At 53.6% G+C, this 13,459-nt stretch overlaps 17 non-coding genes across 17 annotated transcripts; 10 read left to right on the top strand and 7 right to left on the bottom strand.

Annotated features, from left to right (window-relative positions):
* Positions 1 to 103: 103 nt before the first annotated feature.
* Positions 104 to 175, bottom strand: trnap-ugg (transfer RNA proline (anticodon UGG)). Its single transcript has one exon. It is a non-coding gene; the product is annotated as a tRNA-Pro (tRNA).
* Positions 176 to 361: 186 nt separating this feature from the next.
* Positions 362 to 434, top strand: trnaa-ugc (transfer RNA alanine (anticodon UGC)). Its single transcript has one exon. It is a non-coding gene; the product is annotated as a tRNA-Ala (tRNA).
* Positions 435 to 841: 407 nt separating this feature from the next.
* Positions 842 to 914, top strand: trnam-cau (transfer RNA methionine (anticodon CAU)). The gene has a single exon. It is a non-coding gene; the product is annotated as a tRNA-Met (tRNA).
* A 1,312-nt stretch (positions 915 to 2,226) lies between these two features.
* Positions 2,227 to 2,298, bottom strand: trnap-cgg (transfer RNA proline (anticodon CGG)). Its single transcript has one exon. It is a non-coding gene; the product is annotated as a tRNA-Pro (tRNA).
* Positions 2,299 to 2,967: 669 nt separating this feature from the next.
* trnam-cau (transfer RNA methionine (anticodon CAU)) lies at positions 2,968 to 3,040 on the top strand. The gene has a single exon. It is a non-coding gene; the product is annotated as a tRNA-Met (tRNA).
* A 1,312-nt stretch (positions 3,041 to 4,352) lies between these two features.
* trnap-cgg (transfer RNA proline (anticodon CGG)) lies at positions 4,353 to 4,424 on the bottom strand. Its single transcript has one exon. It is a non-coding gene; the product is annotated as a tRNA-Pro (tRNA).
* A 669-nt stretch (positions 4,425 to 5,093) lies between these two features.
* trnam-cau (transfer RNA methionine (anticodon CAU)) lies at positions 5,094 to 5,166 on the top strand. The gene has a single exon. It is a non-coding gene; the product is annotated as a tRNA-Met (tRNA).
* A 1,313-nt stretch (positions 5,167 to 6,479) lies between these two features.
* trnap-ugg (transfer RNA proline (anticodon UGG)) lies at positions 6,480 to 6,551 on the bottom strand. The gene has a single exon. It is a non-coding gene; the product is annotated as a tRNA-Pro (tRNA).
* A 186-nt stretch (positions 6,552 to 6,737) lies between these two features.
* trnaa-ugc (transfer RNA alanine (anticodon UGC)) lies at positions 6,738 to 6,810 on the top strand. Its single transcript has one exon. It is a non-coding gene; the product is annotated as a tRNA-Ala (tRNA).
* Positions 6,811 to 7,217: 407 nt separating this feature from the next.
* trnam-cau (transfer RNA methionine (anticodon CAU)) lies at positions 7,218 to 7,290 on the top strand. Its single transcript has one exon. It is a non-coding gene; the product is annotated as a tRNA-Met (tRNA).
* Positions 7,291 to 8,602: 1,312 nt separating this feature from the next.
* Positions 8,603 to 8,674, bottom strand: trnap-ugg (transfer RNA proline (anticodon UGG)). The gene has a single exon. It is a non-coding gene; the product is annotated as a tRNA-Pro (tRNA).
* Positions 8,675 to 9,342: 668 nt separating this feature from the next.
* On the top strand, positions 9,343 to 9,415 carry trnam-cau (transfer RNA methionine (anticodon CAU)). The gene has a single exon. It is a non-coding gene; the product is annotated as a tRNA-Met (tRNA).
* A 1,312-nt stretch (positions 9,416 to 10,727) lies between these two features.
* trnap-ugg (transfer RNA proline (anticodon UGG)) lies at positions 10,728 to 10,799 on the bottom strand. The gene has a single exon. It is a non-coding gene; the product is annotated as a tRNA-Pro (tRNA).
* A 189-nt stretch (positions 10,800 to 10,988) lies between these two features.
* On the top strand, positions 10,989 to 11,061 carry trnaa-ugc (transfer RNA alanine (anticodon UGC)). The gene has a single exon. It is a non-coding gene; the product is annotated as a tRNA-Ala (tRNA).
* A 407-nt stretch (positions 11,062 to 11,468) lies between these two features.
* trnam-cau (transfer RNA methionine (anticodon CAU)) lies at positions 11,469 to 11,541 on the top strand. The gene has a single exon. It is a non-coding gene; the product is annotated as a tRNA-Met (tRNA).
* A 504-nt stretch (positions 11,542 to 12,045) lies between these two features.
* trnaa-agc (transfer RNA alanine (anticodon AGC)) lies at positions 12,046 to 12,118 on the top strand. Its single transcript has one exon. It is a non-coding gene; the product is annotated as a tRNA-Ala (tRNA).
* A 735-nt stretch (positions 12,119 to 12,853) lies between these two features.
* On the bottom strand, positions 12,854 to 12,925 carry trnap-ugg (transfer RNA proline (anticodon UGG)). Its single transcript has one exon. It is a non-coding gene; the product is annotated as a tRNA-Pro (tRNA).
* Between the last annotated feature and the right edge of the window lie 534 nt (positions 12,926 to 13,459).

Here is a 13,459-nt window from a genome sequence, read left to right as displayed (position 1 = left end):
ACCAGGCTCCTTCAGTCATCAGTCACCTTCCATCGTTTGCCGTAAGCAGACGCTGCGAGGTGATGTGGATATCAGGTCCCAGGAGTGTGGAAGAAGAGGAAAAGGGCTCGTCCGGGATTTGAACCCGGGACCTCTCGCACCCAAAGCGAGAATCATACGCCTAGACCAACGAGCCACAGCGACTCTTCCGCTTCTGTGTTGTCAGCGAGCTGGAGGACGGGGGGAGGCGTCATTCGCTCGTCCCGTCAGACCATCAATAAGTCAAGAAAGCCGACTGCCTTGCAGGCGAAGGGCAGTGGACGGCACCCGGTAAGAGGGGAACAAGCGGCACAAGGCGACGCCGAGGAGGAAGGGACAGCGAGGGGGATTAGCTCACATGGTAGAGCGCTCGCTTTGCATGCGAGAGGTAGCGGGATCGATGCCCGCATCCTCCAGGTGTACGCTGAGCGCTCGGTGTGCCGAAAGGTGTCCTTTAACCCCTGATCACGCCTTGCGAGGAGAGTGTGGAGCGTTTAGCAGCCACGCCCCCTTTTCATCTTCTCTCTGGCTTAAGTGCGTCTCCGCCACTCTCTCTTGACACTTCATGGCAGCATGTCAGAGGTCCGAGTGATGTTTTTAATGGCTGAGTGAGGGCACGATGCTGAAGCAGAGAGGCCATTTCAGCCAGAGAGACTTGTGCTAGGTGAGCTGTGAAAGACAGACTCGCGACAGAAACAAAGCCCCAAAGTCTCGGGTGAGATCAAAAGGCAAATGCAACACCCAGCAGCGGGTGTCGCAAGATTAGGGAACAGGCGTCTGAAATCCCTGTGAGGCAAACTTTCCGGCCCGAGTGCCGCAGCTGGCCTCGTTGGCGTAGTAGGTAGCGCGTCAGTCTCATAATCTGAAGGTCGTGAGTTCGATCCTCACACGGGGCAGGGCCACTCGCTTTCTTGCTCTTTTCAGACACTTGCAGCAACTATTCGCTCAGAACCACGTCTGCGTGCCTACCACGTGGAAAGCGTCACCTTTACACGGGAGAGGAGCAAAGCCGCACCCCTTTCCTACATAACCCTCACATTCAGAGTTAAGTCCACAAATTTGCCCTAACTTTCGCTGGCGCTGCTGTCAGCCTGCCCCTGTTGCCGATGAAAGGCTCACACAGCGTCATGACAGTTGCAAAACAATGTTCCACACTCCGTAAGCAACAACTTCAGTGTTTCAAGTCACCCGATATGCCGAGAGTCAAAGGAGCGCAAAACCCCAAGCGTCAAAAGACAAGATGAGTTGATGGAAAGAGCATTGAATTGAGGAGCACAAAAGTTCAGCTCGTACAATAGGCAAGGAAGGTCTATTCGTGCGTCTTCATCGCACTTGAAAGGACTGCCTTGCAGGCCAAGGGCAGCGGGCGGTAAGACATGATGGCGAGAAGCTTGAAGCGAGGGGGATTAGCTCAAATGGTAGAGCGCTCGCTTAGCATGCGAGAAGTAGCGGGATCGATGCCCGCATCCTCCAGGTGCGAGTCTGGAGCTCTGGGAGCCAGGTGCTCTCCTTTAACCTCTGCGACTTCTGATAGGTTCTCCTCCGCTCAACGTCCTTCAGCTGTCAAGTATTGAAGGGCCACGCCTCCTTCCCCACCTCAGTCTGCACCGAGTGCGTCTCCGGCATTTTCTCGTCCGATTTGGCAGCTTAGCAAATGAAAAGTATATCCGAGTGAAAACAATGCTGAGAATACTCTCACGAATCCTTAGAAGACGTGCGTTTGATCAACGATTGCTTAACATTCCCATTCGAGCCATCAAGCTCGTAGTTTTCCTTCAAATATTGAAAGCTGTCAGCGAGCACATCACGCTCTGCAGGACGGTGAAGTATTTTGAGTACTTCAACAGAAAGAAGAGCAGACAGCTCCGCAAATATGCGAGGCGCAGAGAGCGCAAGGCGAGCCCCTCACACGTTTCGGTGGCTGAGAGAGGGCGGTTTTTGCTTCTGCATTTCTCAAGTAATGGCGCATGACAACAAGCGATCGCGGTGCTCATTTACGACATAGCGGTGAGGAGTTTTCAGGACGGGTTCTTTTGAACGAGCAACGAGGTTGCCGCCTTGGACAGCTGACTGCACGCTGGCATTGTGCCACGTGATGAGGATTGACCAGGCTCCTTCAGTCATCAGTCACCTTCCATCGTTTGCCGTAAGCAGACGCTGCGAGGTGATGTGGATATCAGTTCCCAGGAGTGAGGAAGAGGAGGAAAAGGGCTCGTCCGGGATTTGAACCCGGGACCTCTCGCACCCGAAACGAGAATCATACGCCTAGACCAACGAGCCACAGCGACTCTTCCGCTTTTGTGTTGTCAGCGAGCTGGAGGACGGGGGGAGGCGTCATTCGCTCGTCCCGTCAGACCTTCATCAATTAGTCAAGAAAGCCGACTGCCTTGCAGGCGAAGGGCAGTGGACGGCGCCCGGTAAGAGGGGAACAAGCGGCACAAGGCGACGCCGAGGAGGAAGGCACAGCGAGGGGGATTAGGTCACATGGTAGAGCGCTCGCTTTGCATGCGAGAGGTAGCGGGATCGATGCCCGCATCCTCCAGGTGTACGCTGAGCGCTCGGTGTGCCGAAAGGTGTCCTTTAACCCCTGATCACGCCTTGCGAGGAGAGTGTGGAGCGTTTAGCAGCCACGCCCCCTTTTCATCTTCTCTCTGGCTTAAGTGCGTCTCCGCCACTCTCTCTTGACACTTCATGGCAGCATGTCAGAGGTCCGAGTGATGTTTTTAATGGCTGAGTGAGGGCACGATGCTGAAGCAGAGAGGCCATTTCAGCCAGAGAGACTTGTGCTAGGTGAGCTGTGAAAGACAGACTCGCGACAGAAACAAAGCCCCAAAGTCTCGGGTGAGATCAAAAGGCAAATGCAACACCCAGCAGCGGGTGTCGCAAGATTAGGGAACAGGCGTCTGAAATCCCTGTGAGGCAAACTTTCCGGCCCGAGTGCCGCAGCTGGCCTCGTTGGCGTAGTAGGTAGCGCGTCAGTCTCATAATCTGAAGGTCGTGAGTTCGATCCTCACACGGGGCAGGGCCACTCGCTTTCTTGCTCTTTTCAGACACTTGCAGCAACTATTCGCTCAGAACCACGTCTGCGTGCCTACCACGTGGAAAGCGTCACCTTTACACGGGAGAGGAGCAAAGCCGCACCCCTTTCCTACATAACCCTCACATTCAGAGTTAAGTCCACAAATTTGCCCTAACTTTCGCTGGCGCTGCTGTCAGCCTGCCCCTGTTGCCGATGAAAGGCTCACACAGCGTCATGACAGTTGCAAAACAATGTTCCACACTCCGTAAGCAACAACTTCAGTGTTTCAAGTCACCCGATATGCCGAGAGTCAAAGGAGCGCAAAACCCCAAGCGTCAAAAGACAAGATGAGTTGATGGAAAGAGCATTGAATTGAGGAGCACAAAAGTTCAGCTCGTACAATAGGCAAGGAAGGTCTATTCGTGCGTCTTCATCGCACTTGAAAGGACTGCCTTGCAGGCCAAGGGCAGCGGGCGGTAAGACATGATGGCGAGAAGCTTGAAGCGAGGGGGATTAGCTCAAATGGTAGAGCGCTCGCTTAGCATGCGAGAAGTAGCGGGATCGATGCCCGCATCCTCCAGGTGCGAGTCTGGAGCTCTGGGAGCCAGGTGCTCTCCTTTAACCTCTGCGACTTCTGATAGGTTCTCCTCCGCTCAACGTCCTTCAGCTGTCAAGTATTGAAGGGCCACGCCTCCTTCCCCACCTCAGTCTGCACCGAGTGCGTCTCCGGCATTTTCTCGTCCGATTTGGCAGCTTAGCAAATGAAAAGTATATCCGAGTGAAAACAATGCTGAGAATACTCTCACGAATCCTTAGAAGACGTGCGTTTGATCAACGATTGCTTAACATTCCCATTCGAGCCATCAAGCTCGTAGTTTTCCTTCAAATATTGAAAGCTGTCAGCGAGCACATCACGCTCTGCAGGACGGTGAAGTATTTTGAGTACTTCAACAGAAAGAAGAGCAGACAGCTCCGCAAATATGCGAGGCGCAGAGAGCGCAAGGCGAGCCCCTCACACGTTTCGGTGGCTGAGAGAGGGCGGTTTTTGCTTCTGCATTTCTCAAGTAATGGCGCATGACAACAAGCGATCGCGGTGCTCATTTACGACATAGCGGTGAGGAGTTTTCAGGACGGGTTCTTTTGAACGAGCAACGAGGTTGCCGCCTTGGACAGCTGACTGCACGCTGGCATTGTGCCACGTGATGAGGATTGACCAGGCTCCTTCAGTCATCAGTCACCTTCCATCGTTTGCCGTAAGCAGACGCTGCGAGGTGATGTGGATATCAGTTCCCAGGAGTGAGGAAGAGGAGGAAAAGGGCTCGTCCGGGATTTGAACCCGGGACCTCTCGCACCCGAAACGAGAATCATACGCCTAGACCAACGAGCCACAGCGACTCTTCCGCTTTTGTGTTGTCAGCGAGCTGGAGGACGGGGGGAGGCGTCATTCGCTCGTCCCGTCAGACCTTCATCAATTAGTCAAGAAAGCCGACTGCCTTGCAGGCGAAGGGCAGTGGACGGCGCCCGGTAAGAGGGGAACAAGCGGCACAAGGCGACGCCGAGGAGGAAGGCACAGCGAGGGGGATTAGGTCACATGGTAGAGCGCTCGCTTTGCATGCGAGAGGTAGCGGGATCGATGCCCGCATCCTCCAGGTGTACGCTGAGCGCTCGGTGTGCCGAGAGGTGTCCTTTAACCCCTGATCACGCCTTGCGAGGAGAGTGTGAAGCGTTTGGCCGCCACGCCCCCTTTTCATCTTCTCTCTGGTTTAAGTGCGTCTCCGCCACTCTCTCTTGACACTTCATGGCAGCATGTCAGGGGTCCGAGTGATGTTTTTAATGGCTGAGTGAGGGCACGACGCTGAAGCAGAGAGGCCATTTCAGCCAGAGAGACTTGTGCTAGGTGAGCTGTGAAAGACAGACTCGCGACAGAAACAAAGCCCCAAAGTCTCGGGTGAGATCAAAAGGCAAATGCAACACCCAGCAGAGGGTGTCGCAAGATTAGGGAACAGGCGTCTGAAATCCCTGTGAGGCAAACTTTCCGGCCCGAGCACCGCAGCTGGCCTCGTTGGCGTAGTAGGTAGCGCGTCAGTCTCATAATCTGAAGGTCTTGAGTTCGATCCTCACACGGGGCAGGGCCACTTGCTTTCTTGCTCTTTTCAGACACTTGCAGCAACTATTCGCTCAGAACCACGTCTGCGTGCCTACCACGTGGAAAGCGTCACCTTTACACGGGAGAGGAGCAAAGCCGCACCCCTTTCCTACATAACACTCACATTCAGAGTTAAATCCCCAAATTTGCCCTAACTTTCGCTGGCGCTGCTGTCAGCCTGCCCCTGTTGCCGATGAAAGGCTCACACAGCGTCATGACAGTTGCAAAACAATGTTCCACACTCCGTAAGCAACAACTTCAGTGTTTCAAGTCACCCGATATGCCGAGAGTCAAAGGAGCGCAAAACCCCAAGCGTCAAAAGACAAGATGAGTTGATGGAAAGAGCATTGAATTGAGGAGCACAAAAGTTCAGCTCGTACAACAGGCAACGAAGGTCTATTCGTGCGTCTTCATCGCACTTGAAAGGACTGCCTTGCAGACCAAGGGCAGCGGGCGGTAAGACATGATGGCGAAAAGCCTGAAGCGAGGGGGATTAGCTCAAATGGTAGAGCGCTCGCTTAGCATGCGAAAAGTAGCGGGATCGATGCCCGCATCCTCCAGGTGCGAGTCTGGAGCTCTGGGAGCCAGGTGCTCTCCTTTAGCCTCTGCGACTTCTGATAGGTTCTCCTCCGCTCAACGTCCTTCAGCTGTCAAGTATTGAAGGGCCACGCCTCCTTCCCCACCTCAGTCTGCACCGAGTGCGTCTCCGGCATTTTTCTCGTCCGATTTGGCAGCTTAGCAAATGAAAAGTATATCCGAGTGAAAACAATGCTGAGAATACTCTCACGAATCCTTAGAAGACGTGCGTTTGATCAACGATTGCTTAACATTCCCATTCGAGCCATCAAGCTCGTAGTTTTCCTTCAAATATTGAAAGCTGTCAGCGAGCACATCACGCTCTGCAGGACGGTGAAGTATTTTGAGTACTTCAACAGAAAGAAGAGCAGACAGCTCCGCAAATATGCGAGGCGCAGAGAGCGCAAGGCGAGCCCCGCACACGTTTCGGTGGCTGAGAGAGGGCGGTTTTTGCTTCTGCATTTCTCAAGTAATGGCGCATGACAACAAGCGATCGCGGTGCTCATTTACGACATAGCGGTGAGGAGTTTTCAGGACGTGTTCTTTTGAACGAGCAACGAGGTTGCCGCCTTGGACAGCTGACTGCACGCTGGCATTGTGCCACGTGATGAGGATTGACCAGGCTCCTTCAGTCATCAGTCACCTTCCATCGTTTGCCGTAAGCAGACGCTGCGAGGTGATGTGGATATCAGGTCCCAGGAGTGTGGAAGAAGAGGAAAAGGGCTCGTCCGGGATTTGAACCCGGGACCTCTCGCACCCAAAGCGAGAATCATACGCCTAGACCAACGAGCCACAGCGACTCTTCCGCTTCTGTGTTGTCAGCGAGCTGGAGGACGGGGGGAGGCGTCATTCGCTCGTCCCGTCAGACCATCAATAAGTCAAGAAAGCCGACTGCCTTGCAGGCGAAGGGCAGTGGACGGCGCCCGGTAAGAGGGGAACAAGCGGCACAAGGCGACGCCGAGGAGGAAGGGACAGCGAGGGGGATTAGCTCACATGGTAGAGCGCTCGCTTTGCATGCGAGAGGTAGCGGGATCGATGCCCGCATCCTCCAGGTGTACGCTGAGCGCTCGGTGTGCCGAAAGGTGTCCTTTAACCCCTGATCACGCCTTGCGAGAAGAGTGTGGAGCGTTTAGCAGCCACGCCCCCTTTTCATCTTCTCTCTGGCTTAAGTGCGTCTCCGCCACTCTCTCTTGACACTTCATGGCAGCATGTCAGAGGTCCGAGTGATGTTTTTAATGGCTGAGTGAGGGCACGATGCTGAAGCAGAGAGGCCATTTCAGCCAGAGAGACTTGTGCTAGGTGAGCTGTGAAAGACAGACTCGCGACAGAAACAAAGCCCCAAAGTCTCGGGTGAGATCAAAAGGCAAATGCAACACCCAGCAGCGGGTGTCGCAAGATTAGGGAACAGGCGTCTGAAATCCCTGTGAGGCAAACTTTCCGGCCCGAGTGCCGCAGCTGGCCTCGTTGGCGTAGTAGGTAGCGCGTCAGTCTCATAATCTGAAGGTCGTGAGTTCGATCCTCACACGGGGCAGGGCCACTCGCTTTCTTGCTCTTTTCAGACACTTGCAGCAACTATTCGCTCAGAACCACGTCTGCGTGCCTACCACGTGGAAAGCGTCACCTTTACACGGGAGAGGAGCAAAGCCGCACCCCTTTCCTACATAACCCTCACATTCAGAGTTAAGTCCACAAATTTGCCCTAACTTTCGCTGGCGCTGCTGTCAGCCTGCCCCTGTTGCCGATGAAAGGCTCACACAGCGTCATGACAGTTGCAAAACAATGTTCCACACTCCGTAAGCAACAACTTCAGTGTTTCAAGTCACCCGATATGCCGAGAGTCAAAGGAGCGCAAAACCCCAAGCGTCAAAAGACAAGATGAGTTGATGGAAAGAGCATTGAATTGAGGAGCACAAAAGTTCAGCTCGTACAATAGGCAAGGAAGGTCTATTCGTGCGTCTTCATCGCACTTGAAAGGACTGCCTTGCAGACCAAGGGCAGCGGGCGGTAAGACATGATGGCGAGAAGCCTGAAGCGAGGGGGATTAGCTCAAATGGTAGAGCGCTCGCTTAGCATGCGAGAGGTAACGGGATCGATGCCCGCATCCTCCAGGTGCGAGTCTGGAGCTCTGGGAGCCAGGTGCTCTCCTTTAGCCTCTGCGACTTCTGATAGGTTCTCCTCCGCTCAACGTCCTTCAGCTGTCAAGCATTGAAGGGCCACGCCTCCTTCCCCACCTCAGTCTGCACCGAGTGCGTCTCCGGCATTTTCTCGTCCGATTTGGCAGCTTAGCAAATGAAAAGTATATCCGAGTGAAAACGGTGGTGAGAATACTCTCACGAATCCTTAGAAGACGTGCGTTTGATCAACGATTGCTTAACATTCACATTCGAGCCATCAAGCTCGTAGTTTTCCTTCAAATATTGAAAGCTGTCAGCGAGCACATCACGCTCTGCAGGACGGTGAAGTATTTGGAGTACTTCAACAGAAAGAAGAGCAGACAGCCCCGCAAATATGCGAGGCGCAGAGAGCGCAAGGCGAGCCCCGCACACGTTTCGGTGGCTGAGAGAGGGTGGTTTTTGCTTCTGCATTTCTCAAGTAATGGCGCATGACGACAAGCGATCGCGGTGCTCATTTACCACATAGCGGTGAGGAGTTTTCAGGACGTGTTCTTTTGAACGAGCAACGAGGTTGCCGCCTTGGACAGCTGACTGCACGCTGGCATTGTGCCACGTGATGAGGATTGACCAGGCTCCTTCAGTCATCAGTCACCTTCCATCGTTTGCCGTAAGCAGACGCTGCGAGGTGATGTGGATATCAGGTCCCAGGAGTGTGGAAGAAGAGGAAAAGGGCTCGTCCGGGATTTGAACCCGGGACCTCTCGCACCCAAAACGAGAATCATACGCCTAGACCAACGAGCCACAGCGACTTTTCCGCTTCTGTGTTGTTAGCGAGCTGGAGGACGGGGGAGGCGTCATTCGCTCGTCCCGTCAGACCTTCATCAATAAGTCAAGAAAGCCGACTGCCTTGCAGGCGAAGGGCAGTGGACGGCGCCCGGTAAGAGGGGAACAAGCGGCACAAGGCGACGCCGAGGAGGAAAGGACAGCGAGGTGGATTAGCTCACATGGTAGAGCGCTCGCTTTGCATGCGAGAGGTAGCGGGATCGATGCCTGCATCCTCCAGGTGTACGCTGAGCGCTCGGTGTGCCGAAAGGTGTCCTTTAACCCCTGATCACGCCTTGCGAGGAGAGTGTGGAGCGTTTAGCAGCCACGCCCCCTTTTCATCTTCTCTCTGGCTTAAGTGCGTCTCCGCCACTCTCTCTTGACACTTCATGGCAGCATGTCAGAGGTCCGAGTGATATTTTTAATGGCTGAGTGAGGGCACGATGCTGAAGCAGAGAGGCCATTTCAGCCAGAGAGACTTGTGCTAGGTGAGCTGTGAAAGACAGACTCGCGACAGAAACAAAGCCCCAAAGTCTCGGGTGAGATCAAAAGGCAAATGCAACACCCAGCAGCGGGTGTCGCAAGATTAGGGAACAGGCGTCTGAAATCCCTGTGAGGCAAACTTTCCGGCCCGAGTGCCGCAGCTGGCCTCGTTGGCGTAGTAGGTAGCGCGTCAGTCTCATAATCTGAAGGTCGTGAGTTCGATCCTCACACGGGGCAGGGCCACTCGCTTTCTTGCTCTTTTCAGACACTTGCAGCAACTATTCGCTCAGAACCACGTCTGCGTGCCTACCACGTGGAAAGCGTCACCTTTACACGGGAGAGGAGCAAAGCCGCACCCCTTTCCTACATAACCCTCACATTCAGAGTTAAGTCCACAAATTTGCCCTAACTTTCGCTGGCACTGCTGTCAGCCTGCCCCTGTTGCCGATGAAAGGCTCACACAGCGTCATGACAGTTGCAAAACAATGTTCCACACTCCGTAAGCATCAACTTCAGTGTTTCAAGTCACCCGATATGCCGAGAGTCAAAGGAGCGCAAAACCCCAAGCGTCAAAAGACAAGATGAGTTGATGGAAAGAGCATTGAATTGAGGAGCACAAAAGTTCAGCTCGTACAATAGGCAAGGAAGGTCTATTCGTGCGTCTTCATCGCACTTGAAAGGACTGCCTTGCAGACCAAGGGCAGCGGGCGGTAAGACATGATGGCGAGAAGCCTGAAGCGAGGGGGATTAGCTCAAATGGTAGAGCGCTCGCTTAGCATGCGAGAGGTAACGGGATCGATGCCCGCATCCTCCAGGTGCGAGTCTGGAGCTCTGGGAGCCAGGTGCTCTCCTTTAGCCTCTGCGACTTCTGATAGGTTCTCCTCCGCTCAACGTCCTTCAGCTGTCAAGCATTGAAGGGCCACGCCTCCTTCCCCACCTCAGTCTGCACCGAGTGCGTCTCCGGCATTTTCTCGTCCGATTTGGCAGCTTAGCAAATGAAAAGTATATCCGAGTGAAAACGGTGGTGAGAATACTCTCACGAATCCTTAGAAGACGTGCGTTTGATCAACGATTGCTTAACATTCACATTAGAGCCATCAAGCTCGTAGTTTTCCTTCAAATATTGAAAGCTGTCAGCGAGCACATCACGCTCTGCAGGACGGTGAAGTATTTGGAGTACTTCAACAGAAAGAAGAGCAGACAGCCCCACAAATATGCGAGGCGCAGAGAGCGCAAGGCGAGCCCCGCACACGTTTCGGAGGCTGAGAGAGGGCGGTTTTTGCTTCTGCATTTCTCAAGTAATGGCGCATGACGACAAGCGATCGCGGTGCTCATTTACCACATAGCGGTGAGGAGTTTTCAGGATGTGTTCTTTTGAACGAGCAACGAGGTTGCCGCCTTGGACAGCTGACTGCACGCTGGCATTGTGCCACGTGATGAGGATTGACCAGGCTCCTTCAGTCATCAGTCACCTTCCATCGTTTGCCGTGAGCAGACGCTGCGAGGTGATGTGGATATCAGGTCCCAGGAGTGTGGAAGAAGAGGAAAAGGGCTCGTCCGGGATTTGAACCCGGGACCTCTCGCACCCAAAGCGAGAATCATACGCCTAGACCAACGAGCCACAGCGACTCTTCCGCTTCTGTGTTGTCAGCGAGTTGGAGGACGGGGGGAGGCGTCATTCGCTCGTCCCGTCAGACCTTCATCAATAAGTCAAGAAAGCCGACTGCCTTGCAGGCGAAGGGCAGTGGACGGCGCCCGGTAAGAGGGGAACAAGCGGCACAAGGCGACGCCGAGGAGGAAGGGACAGCGAGGGGGATTAGCTCACATGGTAGAGCGCTCGCTTTGCATGCGAGAGGTAGCGGGATCGATGCCCGCATCCTCCAGGTGTACGCTGAGCGCTCGGTGTGCCGAAAGGTGTCCTTTAACCCCTGATCACGCCTTGCGAGGAGAGTGTGGAGCGTTTAGCAGCCACGCCCCCTTTTCATCTTCTCTCTGGCTTAAGTGCGTCTCCGCCACTCTCTCTTGACACTTCATGGCAGCATGTCAGAGGTCCGAGTGATATTTTTAATGGCTGAGTGAGGGCACGATGCTGAAGCAGAGAGGCCATTTCAGCCAGAGAGACTTGTGCTAGGTGAGCTGTGAAAGACAGACTCGCGACAGAAACAAAGCCCCAAAGTCTCGGGTGAGATCAAAAGGCAAATGCAACACCCAGCAGCGGGTGTCGCAAGATTAGGGAACAGGCGTCTGAAATCCCTGTGAGGCAAACTTTCCGGCCCGACTGCCGCAGCTGGCCTCGTTGGCGTAGTAGGTAGCGCGTCAGTCTCATAATCTGAAGGTCGTGAGTTCGATCCTCACACGGGGCAGGGCCACTCGCTTTCTTGCTCTTCTCAGACACTTGCAGCAGCTATTCGCTCAGAACCACGTCTGCGTGCCTACCACGTGGAAAGCGTCACCTTTACACGGGAGAGGAGCAAAGCCGCACCCCTTTCCTACATAACCCTCACATTCAGAGTTAAGTCCACAAATTTGCCCTAACTTTCGCTGGCGCTGCTGTCAGCCTGCCCCTGTTGCCGATGAAAGGCTCACACAGCGTCATGACAGTTGCAAAACAATGTTCCACACTCCGTTAGCAACAACTTCAGTGTTTCAAGTCACCCGATATGCCGAGAGTCAAAGGAGCGCAAAACCCCAAGCGTCAAAAGACAAGATGAGTTGATGGAAAGAGCATTGAATTGAGGAGCACAAAAGTTCAGCTCGTACAATAGGCAAGGAAGGTCTATTCGTGCGTCTTCATCGCACTTGAAAGGACTGCCTTGCAGACCAAGGGCAGAGGGCGGTAAGACATGATGCCGAGAAGCCTGAAGCGAGGGGGATTAGCTCAAATGGTAGAGCGCTCGCTTAGCATGCGAGAGGTAGCGGGATCGATGCCCGCATCCTCCAGGTGCGAGTCTGGAGCTCTGGGAGCCAGGTGCTCTCCTTTAGCCTCTGCGACTTCTGATAGGTTCTCCTCCGCTCAACGTCCTTCAGCTGTCAAGCATTGAAGGGCCACGCCTCCTTCCCCACCTCAGTCTGCACCGAGTGCGTCTCCGGCATTTTCTCGTCCGATTTGGCAGCTTAGCAAATGAAAAGTATATCCGAGTGAAAACGGTGGTGAGAATACTCTCACGAATCCTTAGAAGACGTGCGTTTGATCAACGATTGCTTAACATTCACATTCGAGCCATCAAGCTCGTAGTTTTCCTTCAAATATTGAAAGCTGTCAGCGAGCACATCACGCTCTGCAGGACGGTGAAGTATTTGGAGTACTTCAACAGAAAGAAGAGCAGACAGCTCCACAAATATGCGAGGCGCAGAGAGCGCAAGGCGAGCCCCGCACACGTTTCGGTGGCTGAGAGAGGGCGGTTTTTGCTTCTGCATTTCTCAAGTAATGGCACATGACGACAAGCGATCGCGGTGCTCATTTACCACATAGCGGTGAGGAGTTTTCAGGACGTGTTCTTTTGAACGAGCAACGAGGTTGCCGCCTTGGACAGCTGACTGCACGCTGGCATTGTGCCACGTGATGAGGATTGACCAGGCTCCTTCAATCATCAGTCACCTTCCATCGTTTGCCGTAAGCAGACGCTGCGAGGTGATGTGGATATCAGGTCCCAGGAGTGTGGAAGAGGAGGAAAAGGGCTCGTCCGGGATTTGAACCCGGGACCTCTCGCACCCAAAGCGAGAATCATACGCCTAGACCAACGAGCCACAGCGACTCTTCCGCTTCTGTGTTGTCAGCGAGCTGGAGGACGGGGGGAGGCGTCATTCGCTCGTCCCGTCAGACCTTCATCAATAAGTCAAGAAAGCCGACTGCCTTGCAGGCGAAGGGCAGCTGTCTCAGGACAGCGGTAATATCCTAATAATCGCAGGTTTAGCAGCAGGAGTGTGCTGATCTCCAGTTTATTTTGGTTTCTGAGCTCCACCCTTTCCAGGATTAATAACTGAATGGCTTCCCCTTAAAAACCCAATTTCTACTTGTGTCCAAGTTCTTCTTCGGTCCTTGTATTGCTGTAGAGTTGAAAAAAACTGCCCTGAGCTATCTGGGTCACAGTCTTTCAGGACTGAATATTTGAAAGACATTTCCATGCTTTTCTGGTCAGACAGAACAGACAATTACTGTGTTTTTCAATAGCTGGCTTATAAAGCAACTAGAAATTGCCACGTGATCAGCAAAAAAGAAGACTAACAGAATTCAGACCTTGACCCTAAGGTTCTTAGATAAATGTTTATGTTAGAAACAAT

This window comes from Lepisosteus platostomus, chromosome 6 (genome assembly GCF_059453375.1).
Source record: "Lepisosteus platostomus isolate fLepPlt1 chromosome 6, fLepPlt1.hap1, whole genome shotgun sequence".
NCBI lineage: Eukaryota > Metazoa > Chordata > Actinopteri > Semionotiformes > Lepisosteidae > Lepisosteus > Lepisosteus platostomus.
This window is presented reverse-complemented; position numbering and strand designations above follow the sequence as displayed.